The sequence below is a fragment of the Pogonomyrmex barbatus genome, unplaced genomic scaffold, assembly GCF_055798465.1.
Source record: "Pogonomyrmex barbatus isolate J1 unplaced genomic scaffold, ASM5579846v1 scaffold1, whole genome shotgun sequence".
Taxonomy (NCBI): Eukaryota; Metazoa; Arthropoda; class Insecta; order Hymenoptera; family Formicidae; genus Pogonomyrmex; species Pogonomyrmex barbatus.
Genome location: NW_028297098.1, coordinates 21,287,821 through 21,306,798, shown reverse-complemented (window position 1 = coordinate 21,306,798; position 18,978 = coordinate 21,287,821). Strand labels below are relative to the sequence as shown.

Below are 18,978 nucleotides of genomic sequence, written 5' to 3'. Positions count from 1 at the left end.
CGTTACTAAAAAATAAAGACTTCTGATTTTAATATTTTTGTTAAAAATATATTACAAAATATCTATTACAAGAATATCCTTATGACATAAAAAAATAATATAAAAAATAATTACCTTTTTCAAACTTATCCAATAAGTATAGTTAATCGACAACTGCAAACTTGTAAAATGTGATAAAACACATACCTGAAACAAAATAAAATACTCTTGTTAATTTTAAAAGCATTCAAACAACTCTTTTGCGAAGATTAAAACCGATAATCATTTCTTTTCAATATACTTATTGTTAATATAATTCATGTAAACTGTTGATAATAAAACGAATTATTTAATAAAAATTATTAAAATATAATTTACTTAAAAGTTACTTATATTCAATGAGATAGAATTATTTTATTTACAAATATTAAATTAATATCCATTCTACATCCACAAAATTAATTTAATTATTAATTTTACTATTTTTACTTTACTTTTATTATAATTTATTATAAAATTGCATTTTATTATAAAATTGCATTATTAAATAAAATTTAAAAATAACAATCCTAGTTAATTGAAAAAAGATAAATATTACACTAACGGCTTTTATTTTTTGTAAATTTAATTAATTAACCAAATACCATTCGGCATTCTAAAATATTTTTTTTGTAAAAAAAAAAGTTAAAATATTTCCTTTAATTAAATAATTTTAGAAAACATAATAAACAATACTGCAAATCTATATCAAAACTCTGCATCTCTCTCTCTCTCTCTCTCTCTCTCTCTCTCTCTCTCTCTCTCTCTCAATTCAGATTAATTTAAATCATATTTAATTTCCTCTCTTCAATCATCCCCACATTTTCCAAAAGGGTGTAACGGGACCTGTGATTAGCACTATGTTTTGCGTTTCATCGGCGGACACATCGTTATTCATCAGTGTATTAGATCGTAAGAGAGCAATTTTCGACAGGCGCGGTCGAGGAAATCGATCAGCCTGGTCGACCGCCGGTATCAAAATGCGAACCGCCTACAATTTCTCACTCCGAAAGAACGCGATTAAACGAAGGGTTAAGAGTGAAAGAGGAAATGAAAGAGAAGGAGGGAGAGCTCTCGCGAAGTGCGGAGGAAAAAGATCGCGCATCCCGAGAAGGGATCGAGAAAAGGGCGAGTAGCAGCTTCACGAAATTCGGCGGAGGAGAGCGGCGACGAGGAACTTTCACCATAAATCAAACGACCCTCGTGCGAATTCCGCGGGGATGGCCCTTTTCCCTTGGTTTTCAGAGGGCGAGACAGAGAGAGAGAGAGAGAGAGAAGAGAGAGGGAGAGAGAAGGAGAGCGCTTCTCGCTTTTTCCCGGGCGCGCAAATCGGCGCGTTACGAGCCTGCGAGGACAGATCGATAAAGACTCACGCCAGACATTGCCCGAATTCCGCAAATATCGCGTTTTCAGACGCGTGACGCGAGCTTCGGAGTCAATTAAACGGGACACCCGGTACACATAACTCCAACCATATCGAGCGGCGCAACGACGGGAACGTTCGCCTACATAAGAGAATTTTATCTCGAATTTTTGTGCGATTAAAGTTTGCGTCTATACATTGCCGTCGCATTATGTAAATATACATCGCGTAGATAGAAGCACCATTGTACATTCGCGAAAATATGTCGCGATTAAAAGTTATTGTTCAAATATTTCGTCGAGAGGCCCTCTAGTCTTTAGATTTTTTTTTTAAACACCACATACAGGCATATAGGCAAATTGGTTCTGCGCGGATACGATTGGATTGGCGAAAATCGATCTTTATCTTTCATGAAACTGCAAAGGCAAAATGAAATTTCGTGAACACGGTCCAGAAATGTCATGAATACGAAAATAGACGTGGAAAAAAATATTCATCGCGTACTCTGCAGTAAAATGGAATTCAATCCGCACGGAGCAAATCGGAAACGATAAGAGAAATATGATAGAAAGAATACGGAAGTACGTTGATCGTAATATCTGGTCGCACGGCGTGGCGTGAGGTCGTAAAGCTCGATATTGCCGGTGATCTAGCACGTATCTAGCTAGGCCAGTACTAATGGCCATACAGCACAGGCCACGTAAACAAGCGTACGTCCCGAAGTGCGGGTATGCTCGGCCATGGAGATATCTTAATGCCGATCTGCCGAGTGTTTGCAGAGAATGAGGAAAATTAATGTAATAATATGGGGCAACGGTGCGAGACCGGCCCCCGGGTCGTTTATGTCCCCGTTGCACGTGATCCCGCGCCGAGAACCGAGCTATTCAGCCGCGCCTTTATGACTTCTGGGGCCCTGACCACCCAAATTACCCAAGGACCCCTGCAATATATTAACCAATTTTCACAAGATATACTACGTTTACGTTTGTGAAAAATATAAAGTGCATATGCAGAATATATTTCGGTATTTATAGGCATATATAGAATTTATTTCGGTCTATATCAAATCCTTGCATTAACAAAAAATAATAAATTATTATTCAAAAGAAAGTGTAATTTAATTCTTTTACGAAATTATAAAAAATATATATTCTATTAACATTTATCATTCATCAACTTTTTATTAAATAAAAAATTTGTTAAAATTATTTATAGTCATTAAATATTTAAAATATGTTAGAGAGAGAGAGAGAGAGAGAGAGAGAAGCACTCTTGTTACATTCATATAAATATAATTCTAAACTTTACCTAATTAGCATAATTTATTACTTATCATTTTTGCATCGCTTTCTTTTTATGTAACAATCTTCAATTCTTTTATCAAACAATTTCATGCACAAGGCAGTTATGAAATAAAGATATTTATCTCGGATTTATGCCAACACCGTGGCAGTTGCACTATGAACTGAACAACACTTTAACTCGCGGTTCTCGCATAATGACGCCGTTAAGTGTCATTAAATTATCTCGTTAACCTATGTCACACTGAGAAAACGCTCCCTTTATAAAGCGCGTCGCACGATCTTGAAAATTAATCTCGAATTAAACGCAGCCTCGCCCACCATCTGCCCGAGAAGAGATACGCAGCTCGGACATTTAGTCGCCGACGAGAGAGAGAGAGAGAGAGAGAGAGAGAGAGAGAGAGAGAGAGAAAGTAATCCGCTCACGTAATCCGCTTCCGTCGCAAAACTAATGTCGTGCAAGGGTAGTGCCACAGCAAAATTATTAACTCCCTTGCGCGCAAGGGGGTGGATAAAAACGATTCTCCTTCCACACACATATAATTTTCTCGTCACACGTGCCGACTTTATAGAGATGTTGACTGAACGTCGAGACGCTTAGATTATTCCGGATTTGGCGTAAGATTACATTACGCAACTGATGTACGATTTAGTTGCCATTCTAAGTTACGTTGCAGTAAACAGTAGATCTGTGAAGCGTAATCTAAGATTAATTCAGATTAGTTCGCGTTTGCCAGAGATTTATATCGGAAACTCAAGATATATGCTTTAGTTATTATGCTGGATTACATTACGTAATAATATTTTAATGGGATTTAATGGGATAGAAACTGTGTGGAATAATGGCATATCAGTAGATAAATTTTAACGATGCGGTAAATAACTTTGTAAGCATCAAATTTCCCTAATTTAAAAGAAATTATGTTGTCATCGCAATATTTTCGTTACGAAAATATTTAATGTAGTGAAATATAAAAATTTAATTTAAGTTTTTCAACATTTATAAATAAACATTTTCATAATTTTATATAATAAATATAACATCGAATAAAGCAAATTATTAAAATAGAAAAATATTGTAGATAAAAGTAAAAGCGACGGTCTGCGTGCTGTTGCAAAAGACCAACAATGTCGTCTGCGTTGGAAAATACGAAGGCGCGGAGTGATAAAACGTTCACCGTAGCCAAAACAATCTTATTTTTACACCCGACGACCGCCGTTTAATTAACAGGCCGAGACATCTACGACTGTCCGATACGGAAGGCGCTATCTCCAGGAATGAAAATTAATTAACCGTCGACTCTCGGTGCGCTAATCGGCATAGCGCGAACAAATACACATGCGGTTCGATTGAATCCACGAGATCGAATTTGCCGAAAACCGATCCCCTCTACGAAAGACACGACGCGAATTAATCGGCGTTTTAATCAGTTACACCAGCACGAGCTAAAATTTTCATCTCGAGGCTCTCGAAACTAAATTAACAACTGATCGATACGTCTCGACGAGTGCGCTCATAATTCCAAACCGGAAAATTCTCAGCCGCTAACGCAAATCCACCTCACCGACATAGTTACAATGCCGTTATCTATGATGACATCTTATTTATTGCACAATTTGAAAATTACTAATTGAACATTATTTATACACAACACTTATATCCTCTTTAACAACATCCTCTTTAACTTTTTAAATTATCCATATTTTATGAAAGATTTAAAAACTACTCGCTGTTAGATTATAATTAATGAATCGACGTCAAAAATACTTAAAAAAAAATAGCCAAATAAATAAAATAAAAATTACTCGGTTGGGTAAAATCATCCGTACATCGCGATACAAGAGATTAAAAATATTTCAAAATATATTATTTTTTTTAAAAAAGATTATCTCAAACTTTTTTCATACTTTTTTTTTAATCAAAATGTAATGAATCCTTATCTAGTTTCTATCGTGTGAGTACTTTCTGCTACTCGAAAAAAAAATATTATATCTACTGTACTCGTTTAGCCTCCTAAGCAGGATTGATTTATTAAGAATGAATAGATCGACGTCAGTCAACGTCGGGGGTGCAACCGAGCCTGAGGCTCTCCGAAGAGATCTAAAGTGACGCGGAGTAATACTCGGTGAGACGAAGGCGAACGTGTTGACCGTATGTCTGGACGTGCGCGCATAATTCTCAAGCGTGTTACGTGGTCAACTGTAACCGCGCGTGTCCGCGCTCGCGGCGTGGCGAAATCACGCGCAATTAGGCGCGAGCTATTGCGGGAGCGACGCGGGACGCGCGATCTGCGCGATTTAACAATTTCGTACGAGCGCGCCGTCGCATTAATCAACGTCAGATACGGCGACCGATTACGCCCCCGATACGAATCGCTAATATCCTCGTTGTTGCACGCGCTGCTTAGCAGTCAACGGATTTCCGGTAGATTCAGGAATCCTAAATCCCCGAAATAGCTCATCATCTTTTCACGCACACACACACACACACACACACACACACACACACACACACACACACACACACACACACACACACACACACGCACGCACACATACACATACACGTGACATCCTTGTTGGATTATATTTACACGCGTCATTAACATTACAATTGATATGGTATATTTTAAAAAATTCACGAACTTGCAAATATCTCATGCGTTGAATTGTCAAGTGTGACGCCGTGTGATGTAATTTATATTAATCGCATGTGTATGTTGACACGAGCTCTTTTTTAGAGATTTGAATCCTATTTATTATACACAAAATTATTTTTTTCATAAAATGGTACATTCATATTAATATTATATTTTATCTGTCTCTTTTAACAACTCTGAAATTTCATACATATTTGATGAAAATTACAATTTAATTTTAAAAATTTTCATGTATCGCTCTACATGAAAAGCAGGAACAATTTATTTTTGGGAAAATAATCCTGAAATCTCTCTCTCTCTCTCTCTCTCTCTCTCTCTCTCTATATATATATATATATATATATACGAACCACTTTCAAATAAATGTTTTTTTTACGAGATAACATCATATCTCTATGCGCATCATTTTCACTCTACTCTTTCTAACAACTCTGCAACCCCGTCGCATACGTTAAATCGACATTACATTACCGTATTAAAAATTCACACACAGCAAATGTGGTCTCGCATTCATTTACATCAGTTAAAATCCAGGATACGCACAGAGAGCTCACAGAGATGTGACACACTCTCTGAAACGGATTTGCATATTACCTCTTCTCGAACTTCTCCAAAAGCCGCTCCCTAATCCTCCCTGATTTCTCGCTTCTCGTCTTCGCTCGAGAGATGAGGAGAGACTTCACGCTCGTGAATTATTCTCGCTTACTCGGAATACCCGCCTAACCGATTACCAGAGCGCGAAATAGGAAGCGGTTAGGCTCGCCCAGCGGCCGGTGGATTATTAAATTTAATACGGCCAATTACTCGAGGAGAGCGGCAAAAGCTAATAGCCGTGGACGATGGCGTCGCGGTCCTTAAGGCCCACCGAAGAAAGCGGCTTGGCGATACACAGTAGAGAGAGAAGCGCGCGCGCGTGAGAGAGAGAGAGAGAGAGAGAGAGAGAGAGAGAGAGAGAGAGACAGAGGCGCGGTCCCTAATGACGCCGTTAAATCAAACAGTCGTGCCATTATTAACTGCGGACAGATCTAACGGAGGACCAGCGCGAGAAATACCACCTCGAGTGGTAGCCGAGAATAAGCACGCTCGTAGAACGCGGCGGTTAGGCGGTTGCGAAATTGTTCGGCTGCCACGAAGAAAACGCTCGCCTTTGCTCGGAAGATCGTGCGAGATACGTGAAATTTCGCAAAGGCATTCGTAATTGCTACAGGCTACGGGAGAGACGCGGCGACTGCGGACATAATGCAGGTACAAGGAGCGGATGATTTCATCGGCATCTTGAGACACGGCTTCCTAATGACGGCATCCCAATGTGGTTTTCGAGCGAGATAACTAATGAGAATAATGGATATTCACATTACACTTTTTTTAAAATGTAGAGATCTATTATCTCGCTTTTATTTTATTACGAACTTGTCGAATGGGATGATCTCTAGTATTTATTTGCGATATTTTAAAGTGATTGAATGTAATAAATTTCCCAATATATTTTTCTATTTTTTTTTCTATCAACGTGGATATTAGTATAATAGCAGGTTTTAATTTCCTATTAATATGGAAAAGTAAGAAATTTTATAGTGATAAATTTGAGATAAGGATACTTGAGGAATAATTAATTCAAAGAACTTTCCGATATCAAGATGTTATTGCTAACTTCTTACTTTTAATCATTTTAATTCTTGTGTAGTTATATTTCATATCAAAGCATCCATAATTACCAAGTAGTTTCGATATCGATTTGTAATATTTTAGAGCTATAACAGTAACTTTTCGTATGTATTCCTTTTTTCAACTCTCTAATGCGGATATTAGAATAAATCAATTTTAATAAACAATTTCCTATTAATATGTGAAAACAACAAATTCTGAAATAAAACAATAAATTAGTATTTAATTATAAATCCAAACTTGCTTCTTAATGATTGATAAAATTGAGTTAAATTCGATAGAATAACATTCTGTATCGATATTTTAGTGCATATTCATCCCCATAACTAAGAAATTTTGGACGAGCAAGGTCCGGTTGTCCCTAGATATCCTCAGTCACTCTCAACAACGCCAAGAGTATTGCTGACATTTCGATCACGTGACATTTCGTCGGAGCAAAGGGCTGGCGCGACGTTGACAAACTTTTAGGGTGTACATAGTCGAGGGGAGAAGTCAATATACAACGATATGGAGGGGGAAGGAATAGATATGTTTCAGATAGATCGAGAAATGAGAAATTATAAGCACGATAAATTTTTATTAAACACACTCGCGTATAAAATTAACTGTCAAAAATATCTTGAAGATTTTTTTTTTAAAAAACCGACAATTGGCATTTGTATTAATCTGTTACTATTTTTTTTTTTTTAATTATGACAATTATATTCCTTCTTTTGAACTTTCTTTGCTATTGTTTCTTAAACAGTAGTATAAAGCTCTGGGTATAAACTTCAGCTGCTTTGCGTAAAAATATCCGGTCAAAAACGCTCGAGGGATGTTTGAGAATTGCTGCTTTACAAGTAGTTTTCGTTTCCATAGTGCACTCCTTAGCCCGAATCCCGAGAAGGCTCCCTGGGATATTACGTAAGCGGAATAAAGAAAGGGAGAGCCCGTTTGGACCTGCTTTCAAAGTAAACACATTAACGATCGCCTTTTTCGCGCACGCACAGGGGTATCCCGTCGAAAGTCGCGCATTTTCTTTCAAAGCGAGCCTAACTGAAAAAAGAACGGTGATTACTTTCGTATGAAAGCATAAACGCTCCCGAAGTTGAAGCCACACACATTCATTTGCCACACAGCATCGTTACTTTCTCAAATAAGAATCTCTTATTTCGGTCTGTGTAAGCGGAAATAAGGAATCCTTGTCACTCAATGAATAAATAAGTCGACCATAAATAAGTCGACTTCACTGTTGGAAACGGACGCGACTTCGTCGCGAATGTCTGAAATTTGAAAGTAACAGGAAGGATCACAGCTAGATCGAGATTAAGCGGAGTGTCAGCGGGCTAAATCTCGGCGGATCAAGACGGATCTCTCGGCGGATTTCTCGCACGACGTGCGTTATATTGTCACGCGCATACGTTGCACACGTCGGAATGCCAGGAATGCGACTAACGACCCCAAGCTGGGGGATGCATTCGCTGGTCAAGTAATTACCTGCATTACGCCTCGCGAAATGACTGCCCGTTATTGACCTGAGAATCGCTAATAATTCGCGTTGATTAGTTCCCAAATGGGATGGGGCGTAGAATATATAAACTTACGTGTCTCTATATACTTGATAGAAATATCATTTTCAATAATTAACCAGCCTATCTCAGGAATTTATAGGTACCATTTCATATTTAAACAGCACACGCTCATTGGCAAAATATAATACCTATCGCCTAAAATATTGACCTTTCAGTCAGAAATTTCCTTTTTAATTTTTCAAACTTGCAATTTAAAAATAATTCTTGAAAGCTGTATAAAAAGGTACCGCAAGAAAATTAATAATATTATCATATTTTAATATTTCCTTAATTTTCAATATTATTTTAGAATAATGAATGGAAACTTGGAATTTTTCAAGTTTTCTTATCAAGATACAGATTTAATTCTTTAACTTCAAAATGAATTTTCTCGAGAACTTCTGAAGAATTTCTCCGTCATTACATTTAAGTCTTCAATAATGTAAATCGCAATGCAATGTTGGGGATCACTAATACCGCAATATTGCGCAGTGTGTATCGATATCTATTTGAATATTCATTGCGAATTTGCTCTTTTACGGTAAAACGGGCAATTTCATCTCGCGATTCGCGCTTCCATTATCGTGAATTCGCAAGCGGATTCATTGGCTCGGCACGCGGCCGGCGATTTCTGGTCAGATTCCAGAACTGTTTATGCGTCTTTACGATCAAATACGTAAACTCCGCGTAAATCGCTGCCAAAAGAGAGCGGGTAACACGCACGGACTCGTTTGCATCGGTTCGCTTTTGCATTAGTAGGTATATTTACCGCGCGAGCATACTCTCGAGAGCCGACCTCGCTCGCGAACACGGAGGAATTACGTAACATCCTTTATTTACGTATCCGCATTTTCACGCGGTGCTACTTTGTAACTAAACTAAGTTTTCGCGCGTGCCATTACTCGACGCGCCGATGACCGTAAAGGCTTAAATCCTATTTTGCAAAATAATGCACAGGCAAGCAAAAGCGAAACTGATAATCTTTACTCTCAGCGATATAAATATTTTTATTAGTAACGTTGAAATTCTCCGTATTAAAAACATCGTATCGTAAACATCAACAGAAATAATATTGGAAATTTCTTTCTTGTATATTTTTTAATTATTATATCCAATTTTATATTTATTGCACTTGTTAATCATTTAGGTTGGTTTAAAATACATGTTAACTATTGAAATTAACTTTATGTATTATTTGTTATCATTTATTCGCATAATTTTCGACTGAATAAGATATTTGACAATAATCATCATTTCATTATAAAATATTTTCATCTTTCGTGATGTCTTGATAGAGAAAAACATTGGGAACATACATAGAGAGTAAAAAAAACTTATTTTAAAATTTTAAATGGACAAACTAACGAAATTCAGTCACTGCGATCGATTATTGAGAGTGTCTATTATTAGAAAAAATACGCAGAGGATTGTTATGCGAGCTTCGAGATTAATGTTGTTTATGTGGTAGACCTATTTTCACTGTACATTTAGGTCTTCATGCTGAGAGAAATACAATTAAATAAAACCACAAAAAATCGTATGTTCTATTATCATAAAAAACATAAGAGAAAAAAGGAAAAAGAACCTATATTTCTACATAAAACACAGAATATAAAATTCTGTTATATAAAAAAATCTATATGAAAAATTCTCACGAAAAGCTTGGACGCATAATTTAAAACGCGTTGAATTTTGAATGAGTGAAAAAACACAAATATTCGCCACAATTTCCATACAAAATCGTCGAAATCGCAATCGCACTCGGCGCGACATAACAACGCAATTCGATTTAACGATATTCATATGGAATTCCAAACTACGCAAAACGTATATGCTTACGTAATTCATCAACAGTTACATAATCGTAATCTCATGCAAAAGCAATCATTAGCGTCAAGTAAAACACCGAGATGATATATTTCCCAAGGAGGAAAAAGTCAGTAAAATTTATCTCGCAATCTTTTTCAGCAAATAAAGGGATTGATCGAAAAAAGAGATACAAAGTAGATACGAAGATGATATTTACATATTCTACCAGAAGAATTTTGCGCAAAGAAGAAGAGTAGATCGTTGAGAGGAGAAATTTGAATGTGGACATGACGCTCGCACCGGCGTGGCCGAAAGTCACGTAGGGAGAAGCGACGAGCCATCTTACCTCGTAAATATCGATCCCGCGACGGTCTCTCGCGGGGGTGGCGGCACGAGTCGACAGGGGTTGCAGGACGGGCGAGCGAGGAGGCAGGCAGGTTACAACGCGAGCGGCGAGCGCAGTCCGCGGCGCAGTAGTAGAGGGCTCGCACTCGTCAGGCCTCGCGGCCCGAGCGGAGCGAAAGAGAGAGGGACGCAGAGACAGGCACGAGGAGAGGGAGAGAATCCGCGCGAGAAAAGCGGAGAAAACACACGGACGACGAGAATCCGTTCACGCAAAAAAGACGTGTGTCTTTTTCCCTACCGTGATTACACCTATCTCTTATTTGCTCACGCGCGCGCACAAACACCTCACTGATTTTTATCACCCATGTTCCGCGAATTTTATCTTCGTCGGGTAGAATCACATGCGATCACTGCGATGACTGCAGCATGCACTGTGTGCATATTTCGTGTGCGTACCAGCGGATTCGGACGTGCAGGAGATTGGACTCAATTTTGCACCGTGTGATTTCTTTTTACGCAAATCTGCGACCTCCCGCAGGTTTGATTGAATATTCTTAATTGTGGAACGTGTTAAAAAAATTCTACGATCTTTCCGAACAAGGTTCGAGTTTTAAATCGTCCAATGTAGTATAAAATTTTTGTGCAATTACACACCACGTGTACCGTGCCGCGTCGTGAACTTCACTATCCGATCGGAGCGTCGCGATGCAAAACCGTCGCGCGGAAGGAGAGCGCGCGGGAAAATTCTTGAGACACACACCAGTCGTGGCGCCACGTGGTCCAGAGAGCACGCGATTCGCTCGCTTCACTTCCTGTCTCCGCGTGTGACATGTGCACATCTACGCACGTGATTCGGGATCGACTACGATCATCGCACCCTTCGCTCCGACGAAATGGCGAACGCGAGTTGTACGGTCGCCGGGCGGAAAATCGGCGGCTGGACGAAGGGGAGAGGCACAGGCGGGCGGGAAAGTGACGCAAGAATCGAAGTGACACCGATCCGAACGGAGGGAGAGACACGACACACGTGAAGGGTCGCGCAAGACTGAACGGATCAGGGGAGTCGGAGCATCGGAGGCTGACGCGTGCGCGCGCGGCCCGCTCCCCCTTCCTCTTGCCACTCCTACGCGAACGACAGCCACACCACCGCCGTCGCCACTATCACCATTACCACCGCCATTGCCGCCGCCACCACCACCACCACCAGCTGTCCCTCCGACGAGGAGAGCAACCTCGGGAACAAGCCGCGGTATCCTTCGAAGCGCGTTAACTCCGTTTTCTATGATTTTCACTTCCGCGCCAACTTAGGCCTTCAGATTTCATTACGCGCACCTTATTGTGTCTTTCTTTCGCATAATTTCGTTGCGCGAGACATTTTCCGGATAATCGCTTTTTGCCTAATGTTTACAATGGAATTGGAAAATATCCGGATAACTTCTATGTATAACAATTTTGATAATCATTGTAATAAATTATTGTAACGTGTAATATATATATATATATATATATATATATATATATATAATTTTGCAGCTTTTTCTTTTGCCATAATTTTACGCGTGTGCGTAAACGTATAATTAAAAAGAATAGTCGTTTGAAAAACAAAAAATGGGACTTTGACTAATCTAGCAATATTTTTCCTTTTATTATCGCAAAATATTGTCTCAGCGGAATAGAATGTGCAAATATTATTTCCACCTAATGTATATTTTTCTCCAATTAATCTTTCATTCCGCTAAAATAAGAGAGATTTTTATTTGAAAAAAGTTTGCATTTCGTTGCATTTACGTCTCGAGTTATTCACAAAGTACTCCATTCCCATCTTTCTTTTTTATTTTTTTAGTCCCAGCAAACTCGATACATGTGTGATAAGGAATTGATATAAGGGATTGATAACGAATGAATGCTCGATGCTCCCGTTGTTCGCCCGGTAGCCCCGTTACTCCTCGTCGTCGACAGTGCGACGATGGGAAATGACAATGGAATACGTCTGCTAAAAATAAACATGCGTCTTATGTTATCACGCATCGCCCAACGTCCAATACGATTCGCGACGATCGCATTCCTGCCGAATTACAGATTGGTAAAAATATCGCGAAGACGTAGAAACGTGACGTGTAACGTGACGCGACGCGCGTCGGCGCTCTTATTTATTTATCTCGCAGATGCATACGCCATATACACACGCATGTACTCGCTGTATGCACGTATATGCCAGCTGATCTCGTAAATATTTTATGCAAATATTTGCGTATGCGTCGGCGAAGAATAAAAATCGACTTTCGAACCTTTCAACGCGACCTTATCGAATTTGTCGGAAAACTCTACAGGAAAACAGAGCACATGGTTTCCCACGCACAACGGCGAAACACGTGTTTCATGTAGTAATACAAAATGGCCTAAAAGTATCAGACTACTTTTGACTTGGTGAATTCAAAGATAATTCTTAGATAATTTCAGTTATTATTATATAATATCGTATATTATTATATAATATCGCAGTAAATTAAAACATTTTCTGAATTAATTATTACGAAACTTAAATTTAATTATTGCATCTTTTATATCGCAGAAAAAGAAGTATTTTCTAATTTATCTCGGTTTAATTTTTTTCTAAATAAAACATCTAAAATATATTTATAAAATAATCTATATGATCGAGTAATCAAGATACAAAATTTTATCTGATCTTTTAAATTGTGCAAATAGTAACCTCTATACAATACAGGAAAAAAATATTCTTTTGAGAAAAATATATTTGGAAATAATTCCAATAATAAATAAGTATAATAAAATATAAATTTTTTTCAATTAAAAGAGAAATTTATAAAATTCATTTTACATTTTTCTAGCAAAACAAGAAACGTAAAGCATAATTGCTAAATTTTTTGTAGTACACTAGTTTTGATTTAATCTTTTAAATAAATTTAATTTAATGTAGCATCAAAAATCAAATCTGCGTATTAGATAATAAAACATTTCTTTATTTGTATATATATATATATATATATATATATATATATATATATATATATAAAGAATATACACATAATTCTTCATTAAAAATTTTATGTATTGTCTGATCTTTTATAATATGCAGACAATTGTCCATATATAATATAAAGAAGAAAAAAAAGATGCAAATACTTTTTCTGGAATTTCCTAATAGACTTGCAAAGTAAAGTATCAGTCATAAACCATACTCTAACATCAGAAACCATTCTCGGAGGAAGTCTATGTTGGGTATAATAAAATGAAACCTAATGAATTATAAAAGTAAAAACTTTTCGACGTTTCTGAAAGAAGGAAGATCATTCTTCCCATTTACTTACATTATTTCACCTTTCGTGTTTACGAAAGTAAATAATATTTATCTTTTAATAAAAAGATTAAAAAATATTTATCTTTTATTTATATGCATAATAGAAATGCCTACAAATGTTTTAAGACATTTGTCTTTTTAAGTCATTTCTATTATGCATATAAATAAAAGATAAATATATAATAAAAGATAATAAAAATAATAAAATAAAAGCTGCTAAAGTGTATACGTATGTGTGTGTGTATATGTATATGATTCAAATTTGATTAAAAAAATTTCAGATCCCAATTTCCTGATTCCAATTTCTAGAGCCCAATTTCCCTGTAAGATCCGTGATCGAAATATTTCGACGCTGTTGGAACACCCTCTATGCGCGCAGGTGCGTCTTTCATATTGCAAAGTTTTCGCACGATCACAGAATACGACATACGTAAGATTTGCGTATTCTAGAAAAGGAATACATACATACCACTCTCCCATTGCGACGAGATAAAAATAACGATTTGAATACATTTCCCTTTCTCTCGTTTTTTTTCCTCCTCCGGATCATTTTCTTCGTTCGTATTGTGTCTAGCATTCTTTTGATTCCTCCACCGTTTTCTCGCATGTGCAAATAAAGCAAATATACCTGGACCACGTCGCCAAGCTATTTACAATTTTTATTTAATCATATTATACCTTTTGTAGTAATTTTCTTGTATTTGTTTTATTTTTCTTTTTATAACAATGTAATTTATACGTTACATTACATTTAATGTATTTAATAATGAAGTAACTCTAGTCTAAGAGAAGACATCCGAAAAAGAAATTTAAATTATAATTATATAACAAAATCGTAATACAATCGTTTTTAAATTTCTTTCTCTCTTCATATCGTAAATCTTGTACCTCTTTGTTTTAGATGGAAAAATTATAAATATGTTCAAAGTATAGGACAATTATTGGAATATCAACAACCACGTTTCTCATCCCGAAACAGACCGTAAACTGTCACAAGACCCCGGCTTACATGTGCAATTCTCGCGCAAATTGGAGCATGTTCTACATCCGCGCAATCGATTGCCGCAACTCATTGCACGTGCGATTTACACTTTACGTCGAGCATGCCCGGTGGCAATGGGTGCCTCGCGGCTCGCAAATGCGGCAGCAAGAATAGCTCTTCGTTTAGACGAAATAGCCATTTTGAAAGTGGCACAAGTCAAAATTGAACTCCGAAATCGCTCGACGACAGTGGCACCAACACTCCATCGGTTATTCTCTGAATCTGTCGCGGCTGCATTTACCCTCGAATAACGTAAGCCGAAAGAAATTATACCAACTTAAAAAATGTACAAATAATTAAAATTAAAAAATTAAATATCATATAAATTGAGATATAATTTAAGAGATTCGTATTCTAATATAAAAAATAAATACTCCGCTGCGCTTGGATGTGGTAATTTATTATTCTGTAATTTATTATTCGGTGAAAAACTGTGGACGAACTGTATCAATTCCGTTACAGTTTTGGACCACGATAAACTTAAATCCGCTTACTATCGATCGCCGACTATCGCTTGTTAGTAATTTCCACGCGACCGTATTTTCAGAAGCGGATCTTCAACGAAGCGGCAAATGAAGAACCAAGATCGACGCGGACGACGAGCTCTTAAGACGACCGGCTCAGCCGAGAGGAAGAAGTATCGAACCAGAAAATCGACCCGACCTGCTACGGCGATATATCCTCGTAATCAGCTTACGAGATCTGTTGCGATACGACACACGTGCATATACACGTGCTTGCGTTACGCGTGAGTACACGTGATACGAAGTTGCGAATTTAACGGCGATCTAGCTATTTACTGACTTCCCCATAATTAGATCGTCCACGGTTGTAAATATATAGAATTTCTAAAAATTATATACCTAAAAGCTACTTTTATGCAGCAAACAAGAAAATACCAAAATACCAAAAAGAATAGAATTAATTATAAATTTAGATTGCGTTTCCTCTAAGAAAAATAATTTTCATAAAAAATGTATTTATCTTTAATAATATAATATTAAATAAAGTTATAAGTTATAAAGTTTATTTAATATTACCTTCTGGTCAGTGATATGTTAATTAGCAATATTTAAAATGCATGCTTATTACGATATGTTTAAATATAATATAAATATATATATTAATCAAATCCGACTGACAGAGTAGAAGAATTTTTGGCCTGTCCAAACATATCTTGGAGAAAGTCAGTTCTTCAAACATAAGTTCCACGTAAACGTACACATTCATTTACTCATGAGAAACGCACGACAGATTGCCAAGCCGCCGGTATGTTAATCTCGCTACTCTTAATCTCGGCGAGATACGGAATCCCCCGGGCGGTGTGGATTAATTAAAGTTAATTAAGCGCAACAAACGCGATGCATTTCGCAGGAATCATCCTAGAAAGACGTCGTCGCCTTTGAGCTCGCCGACGATGAGTTTGCGCTTTTCCAACGCGTAAATGTCGATTTGCCACGACGGACGAGAGAGAAAACGAAAGCGAGGAGGAGAGAGAAGGATGGAATTTAATCCTCGAGATGTTCATCCCATCCCCTCTTCCTCGTAGCTAAATCGCGCTGAAAGAAGCTGCTCCCTGCAACGGCACTCCTGAAAGTATCCTCGACGAATCAGAAATGCAATTTTGGTTATCGTTTTTCACGGAAATTCTTTCGCGTGCGCGAGCGGATGCGATTCTTTATGAAATTTCCTCGATGGAGAAGCTTACACAGAATTACGGTAGCTGGTTTACCGAGGAAGCATAAAGGTAAATAACGATCAAGACCTGTTCAAGAGGTACTGAAATTCGAACGAATGAAAATACATTACATTTCTCATAATCTCATAATTTATTATAAATGTTTAATATTTAATAATTTTTAAAGTTCTCTCGTCTCTCTCTCTATACTTTTTAAATTAATATCTTCTGATGATTCATCAATTTTTTTAAAATCTATGCATAATAACGAAACTAGTTATTGATTAGATTTCATATCAGTTATATCTAATTTATATTGTAAATACAACAGATTTATTAATCGCGCTCAAAAGTTAGTTCCAGTTATCAATTTTCAATGTCTAGTTATTAAATTGCTAGCGATAAGAAAAGGATCAAAGCCTTTAAGAAAATCAAAAAATGTCATTGAGCATACTCTCAATGTTTGTCAAAGCGCATGGACAATAAATGTTTTTAAAATGTCGCAAAAATATAGAGAGTGCAAATATAAAGTGCCGGATCGGCGATTTATGACGATCGATTGTATCGCCGACAGTTTCTGCAGGTTATGTATCGACCTGTATTTATATTTTTCTCCACATATATGTATACCTAAAATGTGTATCCTAGATATATCGCAGATACAACTTTATAGGGATCGTTTATGGCACCATAGCGAATATCTCGAAATGTGAAATGACGTCGTCATTGCTCTCGCTTGAGCACAGAGTTCTTGCGGACTTCAAATAAACACGAATCGCGACAAGATCGCCTAAGCATTCGTTCAATTTCCGATCTGTCTCTTCTCTTTCAGAATCTCACAATCCATAAGAGTATATTCTCGAACTTAATCTCTTATGATCGAATCTTTCCTGTCCTATTATTGCACATATTATTTAACTTATATAATGAAATTTCGATTGTCCGAACAAAAATAATGTCTGTTTAATTTCATTTAACAAGTGAATATTATATATTATATTCATATTATATAATACTCTATTAATAAAATAATATTTCATAAAGTAATATATGGAAATTAGAATCTAATCTAATCGTTTTAGCCTTCAAAACCTCATAAAATTTTCAAGTACAGTTTAATGAATAATTCACATGCAGTTCGATATGTCTATAGCTTTTCCCTTTACACAGTAATATTAGTCCGATGACCGAAAAATGTCCGATCTATTTACTCGATGAACACTGCTTCACGATTCCACGTGTGTCAACCCGACATCCGCGATAGAGAGCAACGGCAGTTTCAGTGTAAAGAATGGAAGCGGATAGTCGGGGGAGAGGGGGAGAGAGAGAGAGAGAGAGAGAGAAAGAGAAGCGCGGACGTTCCATCGGACGGCCACCTACCAACTCCTAAAATAACCCCTTTGAGCCGCGTTTCCACCCTTTCCAACGCCAGCCGAAGTAGCCGTACCACGTTACCGGGAACGATAATAATGATGTGGTGGGTGTAGTGGTGGGGGTTGTGACCCGTGCACAATTACATATAATTAAATTAGGCATTATAAATGCTGTCGGACGAGATCGGTAGAACAGAGCAAATCGCCGGATTAACGTTCAAAATCATTATCACTTGTGGATTATATTAAAATTTCTCAGAAAAATATTTTACAAAACAAAAAAAGAAATTAAATTTTTTTTTTTTTGTTAATACAGTTCAATTCTTCAGAGCCAACGGTACCCTCGATTTCTTATGAAGATATTTATAACAAGGGAACAAATCAAAGAGTCTTATCTTCGCTTTGCTCCGTTTCGCAAAGCGGATGGAAATTTGAGCGAATTTATCTCTCAATATTCTCATTTTTAACACTCCTTTTTTTCTTTTCATCAAGCCTTTAGGCTTATATATAAAATTATCGCGACCGATATAACCACGTCAAATATCTGTAATCATCCGACACTCGTATCGAGATGTTCTCGCGGCATGTTTCCACGGTCATCGTCCGTACCTAACCATGAAACAGGCCATTTGCTCGCGGAGAATCCCAGCTGCGCGAGAAACCAATTACATGTTGTATGGCCGGGGCTTGTAGTCCCTGTCGTAGAATTTATGGGATTAATGCCGATTGGAAACTCCACTGCTCGATATACACTTACCAAGTACCAGTCCTTGGACACTTTGCCAATAATGCTTCATAAATTTTTAAATACTCTGAATTCAAAAGCGACGCCAGTATCGAACGAATAAAAAT

The 18,978-nt window shown here is 37.2% G+C and overlaps 1 protein-coding gene and 1 long non-coding RNA gene across 5 annotated transcripts in view; one reads left to right on the top strand and one right to left on the bottom strand.

The window, feature by feature from the left end:
* The window catches only part of bsk (mitogen-activated protein kinase dJNK), a 144,599-nt gene that overhangs the window by 91,963 nt on the left and 33,658 nt on the right, over positions 1 to 18,978 (bottom strand). Inside the window, exon 1 of one of the 2 annotated variants that reach the window (XM_089085393.1) lies at positions 10,713 to 11,100. The exons of the other annotated variant lie outside the window; for it this stretch is intronic. The gene's annotated coding sequence lies outside the window, so the exon portion shown is untranslated. Of the gene's footprint in view, positions 1 to 10,712; positions 11,101 to 18,978 lie in introns of those variants that run through there. 2 annotated transcript variants of the gene reach the window in all.
* Positions 11,821 to 18,621, top strand: LOC148938234 (uncharacterized). 3 transcript variants are annotated; one of them, XR_016141421.1, is made up of 4 exons: positions 11,824 to 11,960; positions 14,343 to 14,412; positions 14,935 to 15,327; positions 15,623 to 18,621. It is a non-coding gene; the product is annotated as an uncharacterized LOC148938234 (long non-coding RNA). The 3 variants fall into 3 exon arrangements; XR_016141420.1 differs by having other exon boundaries at positions 11,832 to 11,960; positions 14,315 to 14,412; XR_016141419.1 differs by lacking the exon at positions 14,343 to 14,412 and having other exon boundaries at positions 11,821 to 11,960.